General features: G+C 32.1%; 1 pseudogene; it reads left to right on the top strand.

Moving 5' to 3' along the window:
* Nucleotides 1-1,437: 1,437 nt before the first annotated feature.
* Nucleotides 1,438-10,381, top strand: LOC129295256 (uncharacterized; annotated as a pseudogene).
* The last annotated feature ends 245 nt before the right edge of the window (nt 10,382-10,626 follow it).

Genomic DNA, 10,626 nt, shown 5'->3' with positions numbered 1-10,626 from the left:
CGATCACTCATTTGTTTGAGGAGCATATAAGTTGCTAATAATGTAAGATAACATAAGATAACACTAAGAGAGCACACTTGTAATTTGACCATGCAATAAGTACATTTTAAACATTATATGTTCAATTTCTATTGTTCCAAAATCATTCATTATGTAGTTCATATTGCCATTGTACATGTTTTACCTATTATCTACCCTCACATGTACTTTAGCAGAATGCAAGAATAAGTTTACTTGCTTTATGAATCCAGATAGATTTTGATATAGCATGGCCTCGTGGAGTTATAAAAGAAAAGATTTTTGAGTTGTGGATGGATTCCTAAGGAGCTAAGGGTTGTAAATTTTTGAAAAATAAGAGAGTGATAGACTTAATCTTCAATGAGGAAATAGGCTATGTTTCAGAGGTAGTTTGTGGTGGGTGACCTATAAAGCTGATGTAGTGATCATGGCAGTGGCAATTTCTACTCTACAATAAATTATAAATAAAAGGTATGGTATTTCTAGATTTGGTAGCTTTAATAATTTCATCTATACTTATACACAAATATTGCAATTATTTTCAAGCTTTTTTAATTCTACGTAGCAATTTTTAGTGAGCTAACATTATATCATAAAGGCTTTAAATCCATTCTTGTTTTTAACCTATTTAGATGAACTTAAAAAAAGTGGATTTAATTTTTTTGTGTTTTTGCTTTAGGATCTCATAAAAGTAAATTCACTTACTAATTTTCTTCGTACCATTTTTAATTGCCATTACTTTTTCTTTAGTCTAACACTATGTTCAAGGGAGGACTTTTTGAAGGTTTTAAACTTCAAAAGTTTTGATGTTCTCACTGTTAAACTTTAGCTTGACCAGAAGGTTTGGAAAAATAAAACATGTTCATTTTTACTACTTTTATATCACGTACTAATCAAAACACACCTCAAAACATTATCAATCTTCCTAGGGGAACCAGACATGTATTTCCTTCATTTCTTTTTAACATAAAACTAGCACATGGCTCACAATAAATGATTATATATGTTACATTTGTGTTGTTTTCTATTCAAGTGCCATTTGTGCCTTTAGGCAGTGTATGAAACTAGTTTGTTAGCAATTATGGCCTTGATTTTTGTTATCAAATTCTAGTTTACTAGGTGAAGATTTTGATTGCCACTAATGCTTGCTTTGGGTTTGACAACTCATTTGCATGGACATTCTTTGACTTGAATGTCATTCAAGATGAGCACCAAAGTGATTCTATGACATTTCTGCAAGCTAACTTTTTAAGTGTTCAATTTTGTTATGTTCATATGATGTTATATTAGTTAATAGTTCTACTTCAAGCATGAAGATTAACTCCTATATATGGATATTCTACTGTAGATCTAAATACATGCCATGATTGACTATGGTAGTATTATGCAAATGAGTTGTTGCCATTGAAAGATGAGTAAATGGTTGTGAAATTGAAGTCTTACCTCTCCAAGTATATTCAAGAGTTTGAGAATGCCAACGTGGTTGATAAAGAGATTGGTAGATATTCTAAATCTTTGTATGTGTCCTTGTTCTAAATAGGTGGATTTCAAAGTCAGTTGATCCAACTTGTATACATGGTCCATCCAACCATATTCATCAAGATATATAAGTTAGATTCTATAATAGACTATAATTGCATTGGGGCAATCAATTAACATCTTATTATGCTAGTAGCATTTACTTGAATTACTAATAATCATATTAAGATTTATGGTATATGGTAGAGCTGCAACCAGCTTGATAACAAGATCTTATTAACTATATCTATGTACTTAATTCCTTAATAAGCATTAAACCCATATTATTAATGATTATGGTGTGTATTATTTCATTATTTTCTATCCCTTATGTATCAGCTGTCCATGCATTTTGTTGTACTGATATTATCCTATAATGTTTTGTGTGAGAGCTAGCCCACTTGTATTAAGGATTGTGCTTATTTATAGTGATTCCTTCCTATAATTTCTTTCATATGGTCTAAATAATCCCTATTACTGGTGTCAATTACTTTCATAGGTTTATACGAGAACACATTACGAGGGTCTACCTCTTTCCTAAACTTGTCATGGCAGATGATTGGGTTGTTAATCAACATGGCTCATGGGCACAGGTTGAAATTTGATATCTTCCTTTTTGTTGGTTGCATTAATTACAAGATAAGAGAGTTTGTGCTTGTAAGAATATAATTTTGGTTTGACAGGAAAAATTTTATGTGATAAGACTAGAAGCTACCAATCAAGCGATGGACTATCTCAAAAAGGGAAGCTTTGCTAGGATACTACCAGAAGAAGTTAAATCACATATTTAAACTCTTCATAATGCTAATAAGAGCTTTAATGATCTCAAGGCTTAACTTTCCTTATCTATTACCCAATTATTGCCTCCAGTGAGCTGATTCCCTATCATCCTTTGACATCTCGAAGGAAAGAAAGAAAGAGAAAGCGATATGTCTTATATGAATCTCACATGAGTAGGTCGTGGCTACCACAACTTGAGATAATATCACTTCAAACTATATACTTCAAATTAATTGATCATCCAACCATGTTTCAACTTTTAATACATAATTGTAACTATATTGAAGAGATAGGATCGTAAAATTTGAAATACCTTTAATTAGTCAAGAGTCAATAATATATTTAACTATTACATAGTCATACAAATGGCTCAGCTGCAATCTAGAGTTGCAGGATTGATCCTTTTTTGCTAGTTGTATCAATTTGTTTTATTGTTAAAGGAATAATATAGCAAGTATGTCTATAAGTTGGAAAAGGAAAAAGAGATGTTGTATAAATATATTGTAACATTCTAAATTTCAATCATTAAATTATTAAGAAACTAATCAAGTTTGATTATAGTAATTGAGCGATTTGATGTTGTGTGTGGCTAGGGAGGTCTAATAAATGTATTCAGTTGTGTTTTCAGCCATAATTATGGGTCTAAAGTAAAGACATGCCATCCGAGCATTGAAAGGAGGAGAAAACATGAAGGAAGTGTCTCTGTCATCTGCCACAGTGCATAGATGACAACAAACTTTATGCCATGTACCGCAACGCGTGTTATGTGCATAGCAACACACGGCCAAATTCTCTAATAAATTGATCACAAATTGAGATAAAAAAACAAAAGAGAAAGAAGAGAAAAATTAAGAAGTTTGTCCTTACTCTACTAGGGTTTGCAACATTAGTTGTTTGAGAGTATTTTAGTATTAGAAAACAGTCAAGATAAGTGCCCTACACCCTAATCTTCTATTCTCTTCCACTTAAAGTTTTTAGTTAGGGTTTGATAATGAGAGATGGTTTTCAATCCATATAGGTTATGGGTCTAAATTTATTAACTTAAATGGAGTTAATGGAAGTTGTTTAGAGTATTTAAACCTAGAAATGATGAGTTTTGACATCTTTGATTGGTGAGCCTCAGTATACCTGAAAATGAGCATTTAATAAGGATTAATAGGGGTTGTTAAGATGTTAATGACATTAGAAATGATTAATGATGCTACTAGAAACTAAACAAAGTTATTAAACCTAATAGGTAAGCTTAAAGGTAAGAAATAAGGGTGTTAGGTGTTGTCAAAGTGAAAGTGTGAGAGTTGAAATTGTGCTCTTAGAAATATTGATGAGTTTATGATTGATTAATTGTAGATTGAGAATTTGGGCACCATTTTGGCTTAGGAAATAAAGCTTGGAAGCTAATTATTGAGGGATAAACCTTTAGCATCTCAAAAATTTGAGATAACTGAGGGAACTCTATTTTGGATAGTTATTTATTAATTGTATGTTAATGTGAAAATAGGTTTGTGTATGTGAATGATTGATTATGTTGATGTGATAACATGCTATGCTATATGTGTTAGTGCATTCATTTTGATTTGAACCAAAATGTGAAGGTGTATTTGAAATATATTTCAAGCTACAATTTGTATGGAAATATGAAATTAATATTTGGCATGAAGATTTTGAATGATGATTAAGCATAATAGAATATAGATGATTGTGTTGATTTTGAAAGTAGTTAATATATGTGATATATAAGAAATGAGATTTGATACTCACTTAGGTAGTGCATGATCATAAGCCCAATGTTTTGATTTTTGAAAATGATATTGTGAAAAAAAAATGAGTGGACATTGTGTATGACATAATCAGTTGGCGGGAGTTTGCCTAGAGAGTGGAATAGTTGAAATCCATATGATATTTTCAGCTGCCTTTTGTTGCATAAAGGTATAGCTTTATCTCATAGTTTATTGAGAAATTATAACTATCTATCTCTACTAGTTTATTGAAGAGATTAGCTATACCCCAAACGTTCGAGAGTGGGGGAAGCCGTGGTCTGAGAATGAGTCCTGTGATCTTTGGCCAGGTCACAGCTAATAATTAGTGAGCTTAGATAGTCTAATCACATAAACAAAGCCCTATTTGATATTATAGCCTATGGTTTCAGTAAGAGAAAATAAAGAGGGTATAAGGATGGTTTGATCATGCATATGTATCATATAAGGTGTCACATAATGTTTAAGTTTGTGGCAAGTCAAGGTAATAAATTAGATCATTGTCACATGTCTATATGTCTTATGGCAATATATCTTGTGATCGAGATGAGAATGAGTTAATTGAGAAATAATAATAATTTGTGTTACCTATATTAGTGTGTATTTTGAGAAAATCATCATTAATCTTATATGTTTATTTAATTGATATGCAATTGCTTACGGTAGGCTTACTTTGGTTATTGAGTGACTAGACTCACCCCTCTTCTTTAACATTTTATAGATTCTAGCTCTGGTGTAAAAAGGAAAAAAAGCTCCGGAGGCTTAGAAATCTATGTATTCATATTGTAGTATGCCTCTATGATTAATTTATTTTGTGTAATAGATTAAATATTGCCAATTAGAATGCATTTTGTTTACACTTGTACTATATAGTTGTTTGTGATATCTGAAATGTATTTTGAGCCTTAAGATATTGTTGTTGAAGAGTTGTGAATGTGATTAGGGTCAAAATACTAGTGCAAGTGTAGTAAGGTTATTTTAAACATGATATAGATGATTTTAATGAAATGCAATGCTAAAACATCTCCCTTCTGTTTTTGGTATTAAAAGGGTTGAGAAGTGAAATTTTGATATAGTAGTGTATTTATGCATGTGGTGTGTTGTACAAATAGTTCTTAGCCTAATGAATATGGTTTTAGTGTTAGGAATAGCTTTGGTACTTGTGTAGGGTTTTGGACATCCCCTTTATTTAGAAAGTTGAAAAAGTTAGGAAAATGTTTTTAGGTGTCCAACTTCCTGGTATGACTTGATTTGAAAGTAAACTTGTGCTATTAGTTAGTTTATAAAAAGAGCTTTCCATAAACACCTAGATCATCTCATTTAAACATCAAATAAAAAATAGGGTACGTCAGAAGTTTCTCGAATTTGTTGTTAAATGATAGTAGAATTTGCTATTATGAGTGTGCAACACGCCATGGCACATGGTGCATAAGCAGCAACATACTGCTTTGTTTTCAATAATTTGATATTTTTCAACTACTTTCACTTCTCTAAGATATCTCATGCTTTTGCGGCATGATTTTACTCTGATTAAAGATTTAATGACTGTGTTTGACTTTTTTTTAAATTATGAAAACTTAGGATCCTATTATTTCAAATTACAAACTTGGTAATCTCTTTATGAGTTAACCCCTTGATTATCATGGATTTGGAATGTTAATTGTAATTAGTAAAGAAGGATGTTTCACATATCTTATGTTATTTACTGGGGACAGCCACTATAGTGAACTTCAAGCTCAACTAGAGATTCCCATTCTTAGAATTATGATATTGAAATCAACATATCATTACAAAGGATAAATTATAGTAGCTAAATTACATGCATCATATAGTTGAAGAATAAATAATAGACATGCATGATGCGGATCGTTATCTTAAAATGAATTAAAACTTAGGAGAATGACAATTAAGGACCTGCTAAGAACATTAATCCCAATTACGGACCGTGAAATTTTGAAATCCAAGTTAAGGACCATGGTCCTTAATTGTGATAAAAAAAATAAAATTTGTGAGGTGGGATTCATTATTGCCACTTGGGAATTCACTAACCCAACTTGAGAAAATTGTAACGTATATTGTGAAAAACATGAAACCCCACTTGGAAATGGAATGTTTAAAAAAGTGCCACTTGGGAATTCACTAACTAGACTTGGAAAAATTTCTAACGTATATTGTGAAAACATGAAACTTCACTTGGGAATCGATTGTTTAATAAAAAACACCAATTTGGATGTCACTTTTTATTAATGATTCTCAAGTGGGGTTTCATTTTTTCACAATATACGTTAGAAATTTTTTCAAGTCTAGTTAGTGAATTCCCAAATGACGCTTTTTATTAAACATTCCATTTCCAAGTGGGGTTTCATGTTTTCACAATATACGTTAGTAATTTTCTCAAGTTGGGTTAGTGAATTCCCAAATCGCGTTAGTAAATCTCACCTCACAAATTTCATTTTTTTTATCACAATTAAGGACCATGGTCCTTAACTCGGATTTCAAAATTTCACGGTCCGTAATTGGGATTAATGTTCTTAGCAGGTCCTTAATTGTCATTCTCCCTTAAAACTTCTCATAAATGTAGACTAATGTTTGTATTTTTGCTTAAAAATAAAAGTAAAAGTAAAGGTTATTAAGCAATAATCATATCATATCATAAGCATATTATAATGAACATCATAACAATTAGTTCCCTTTTTTTTTGCTAGATGAGACCTTATTCCTCCATCTTTCTTTTGATTCATATCATCTTTTGTTTTTGATTTTTCTTTTCTAGAAGGGGGTGGGAATATATAGCAAGTCATTGGGGCCAGTGGCGGACCTATATAGTGGTCAGTGTGGGCAAATGCCCCCCCTAAAAATAAAAAATTTACATGGGTATATGTGGTAAATTTTGCATCTTGTCCCCACTCATCTCTTTTTTTTGAACCCAGTGAAATTTAGTCCAAATCAAAGCAATAAACTTAGCCCAAATCCAGTCTTTGTAACAAAGCCCACAAAATAAAAAATGAATAATTGATCCTCACCCAAACGACAAACCTCATCCTCAATAATAATTATTTCAAATAATAAAATCTAACAAAACTTAGCTTTTAAAAATTGTGCCCACAGTCAGTTGGCCCCATACCAAGAGAAGTAGTGGCAGACTCGCACAGGAGGAGAACCGAAGAACTGGATTTTGGAGAACCATAGCTTCAAGCTTTACCAAAAGAAGAACACGCCAAACTCAGGTACTTTCTAGTTTTTCTTGAATCTTCACCTTGATTATGAACATAGAGCAAGCAGTCGAGAGCTGTGAGTTGAAAAAACTTCACTTTCATGTTTGAATCTGTCGATTTGGGAGAACGAAAATCATGGAACTAGAGAGTCAACTAAAAAGAGAAGTTGAGCAGTTGAGCCAGAGATGAGACTAAGAGATAATGGGATTGATTGAGGAAAAAGACGAAAAGGTTGTAGAAAAAGTGATTTGAGAAGGAAAAGTCATTGAAAAATGAGAGCTTGCACGTGGGTAGAAGACGATGGAAAGTTATTTATTAATTTTTAAATAATTATTTAAATATTTATTTTGATAATGTTGGTGAGTGTTGACCGTGGAATGAACTTCATTTGCGCATCAATATTAAAGATTAAAATGACAAAAGTGGCTTGCACGTGGCTTGTAATAGATTATCAAAATGTTGGCTTGCAATAGAATACTATATAAATAAATCTAATTGATTGTGAGTTGCTTTTGTTTGTACTGAGTAGTTATTTTGAATCTTGAGACAATAGATTTCAAGAATAATTGGATCATGAGATGCCTATTTGTTAATTATAAAATTAATTTCTATTTTTAGTTAATTATTTATTTATGATGAGATATTTTTTTAAGTATATTGATTAGATAATTTTGATTTACAATAGGTGAATCACAAATTATTTGAATTTTGAAAAGAATATAGAAAGATTCTTAAAGAGAAAAGTGCCATGTGAGGAGCATCAATCTTCATCCATACATCATCAATCAAATCCTCACCACCACCATCAATAACAAGAGAATCAATCTTTAGAAGAGTTGCCATCGGACCTAGGAAAACGGATTAAAATTTCATCTTATCATCCTAATGAGAGGGATAAGATAAGAAGAGCTTATTTACAAAAGGGACCATGTCAACCTATTCAACATAATTTTACCCAAAGAAGAATTGGGAAGACTTTGAGAAAATTTTGTCCCTCTTGGTTTAATGAATTTGGTAATTGGTTAGAGTATAGCATAGAAAAAGATACAGCATTTTGCTTGTGTTGTTACCTTTTTAATCCTAATTTTGGGAAGCAATCTGGTGTTGATTCATTTGTTATGGAAGGATTTACAAATTGGAATAAAAAAGAAAGACTCTCATCTCATGTTGGAGGCCCTAATAGTGCTCACAATATTGCTTGGAAGAAATGTCAATATTTGATGAATCAAAATCAACACATAGAAGTTACAATTGCCAAGCAAGATGAACAAGTTTGAGACTTATACCGAAAGCGATTGACAGCTTCAATTGACTACATTCGCTTTCTTTTGAAGCAAGGATTAGCTTTTCATGGTCATAATGAATCATGTATGTTAGCCAATAGAGGTAACTTCCTTGAACTTCCAAAGTTTCTTGCTGATCATAATGAATCAATTAAAAATATTGTCTTAGACAGAGCTCCTGAAAATAGTCATTTAACTGCTCATAAAATTCAAAAGGATATTGTTCATGCTGCTGCTGTGGAGACCACTAATGCAATTATTAATGATCTTGGAAATGAATTGTTTTCCATTATTGTTGATGAGGCACGTGACAATTCAAATAAAGAGCAAATAGCTGTTGCTTTGCGTTATGTTAATAAAAAAGGAAGCATTGTTGAACGATTTCTTGGCATAATGCATGTTAAGGATACTACAGCTTTATCATTGAAAAGGGCAATTGATAAATTGTTCAGCACACATGGGTTGAGTATATCTAGCATCCACGGACAAGGTTATGATGGTGCTAGTAACATGTAAGGTGAATTTTGTGGTCTCAAAAGTTTGATTTTAAAAGAAAATTCATGTGCATTTTATGTACATTGCTTTGCTCATCAATTACAACTCACCTTAGTTGCCATTGCTAAGAATCACATTCAAGTTGCTTCTCTTTTCAATTTGGTGTCTACTTTGTTAAATGTTGTTGGGGGTTCTTGCAAAAGAATTGATATACTTCGTGAAAAACAAATAGCTAAAATTAAAGAAGCTTTGAAAAATGGAGAAATTTCCACTGGAACGAGGCTTGAACTAAGAAGTTAGTCTCAAGCGAGGTGTTGACACACGTTGGAGTTCTCATTATGCAACTTTGGTTAATCCAACAGTAATGTATTCTTCTGTGATTGATGTGCTTGAAATTATAAAGGAAGATGGCTCAAGTGCAGACTAAAGAGCTGAGGCTAATGGTCTCTTACAGTTGATAGAAGCTTTTAATTTTGCATTTACTTTACATCTAATGAAACATGTACTGGGTATTTCACATGAATTATCACAGGCATTGTAAAGAAAAGATCAAGATATTGTCAATGCCATGAATTTGGTTAACATTGTAAAGAAACGATTACAAATTATGAGAGATAGTGGATGGGAGTCTTTATTGGATGAAGTAACTCTGTTTTGTAATTTGCATGATATTGATGTTCCAAACATGGAAGACCTTTTCTCGTCTAAAGGGAGATCACGTCGCAAAGGTAAAGCTCAAGATATTACAGTAGAACATCATTACTGAGTTGAATTATTTTATACTATTGTGGACATGCAACTTTAGGAACTTAATGATCGTTTCACTGAGACAAATACTGAATTGCTCCTTTGCATGGCTTGTTTAAATCCAGGCAACTCGTTCTCTAGTTTTGACAAGAGCAAATTGATTAAGTTTGCCAAATTTTATCCACATGACTTTTCTTCAACTGATTTGGTGATGCTTGACAATCAGCTTGAGACTTACATAATTGATATGCATGGCAGTGTTGAATTTACATCTCTGAAATATATTAATAGTCTTGCAGAAAAATTAGTTGAAACGGGAAGACATGTTGTTTATCTACTTGTTTATCTTTTATTGAAGTTAGCAATGATTTTACCCATTGCTACAGCAACAGTAGAAAGAGCATTCTCTGCCATGAAGATTGTGAAAAATTGGTTACGCAATTGAATGAGAAATAAATAGATGAATGATTGCTTTGTGACCTACATTGAAAAGGATATTTTTAACAGTATTGATAATGAATTGATTGTTCAACGGTTTCAAAATATGAAACCACGTCGACAACAATTGTAAGGTATGTAAATATTTGATTTTATATAAATTTTACATGATATTAGTATAGTTTCCTATGATATGACAATAGTTATCTTTTCTTTTAAATAGATTGCCCCCACTGGCCTAGGGTCCTAGGTCCGCCACTGATTGGGGCAATGGCACATGGTCCACTACTCTCAAGCTCGTGTGTTTGTATGGCTGTGCTAGGGCACTAGTACTATCATGGGTCTCACAAAGGATCGAACGTTTCCTATTAATAAATT

The sequence above is a fragment of the Prosopis cineraria genome, unplaced genomic scaffold (genome assembly GCF_029017545.1).
Source record: "Prosopis cineraria cultivar Desert tree isolate PC_DT_omini unplaced genomic scaffold, ASM2901754v1 PC80, whole genome shotgun sequence".
NCBI lineage: Eukaryota > Viridiplantae > Streptophyta > Magnoliopsida > Fabales > Fabaceae > Prosopis > Prosopis cineraria.
Note: the sequence above shows the minus strand (reverse complement) of the source record. Positions and strands in the feature narration are given on the sequence as shown.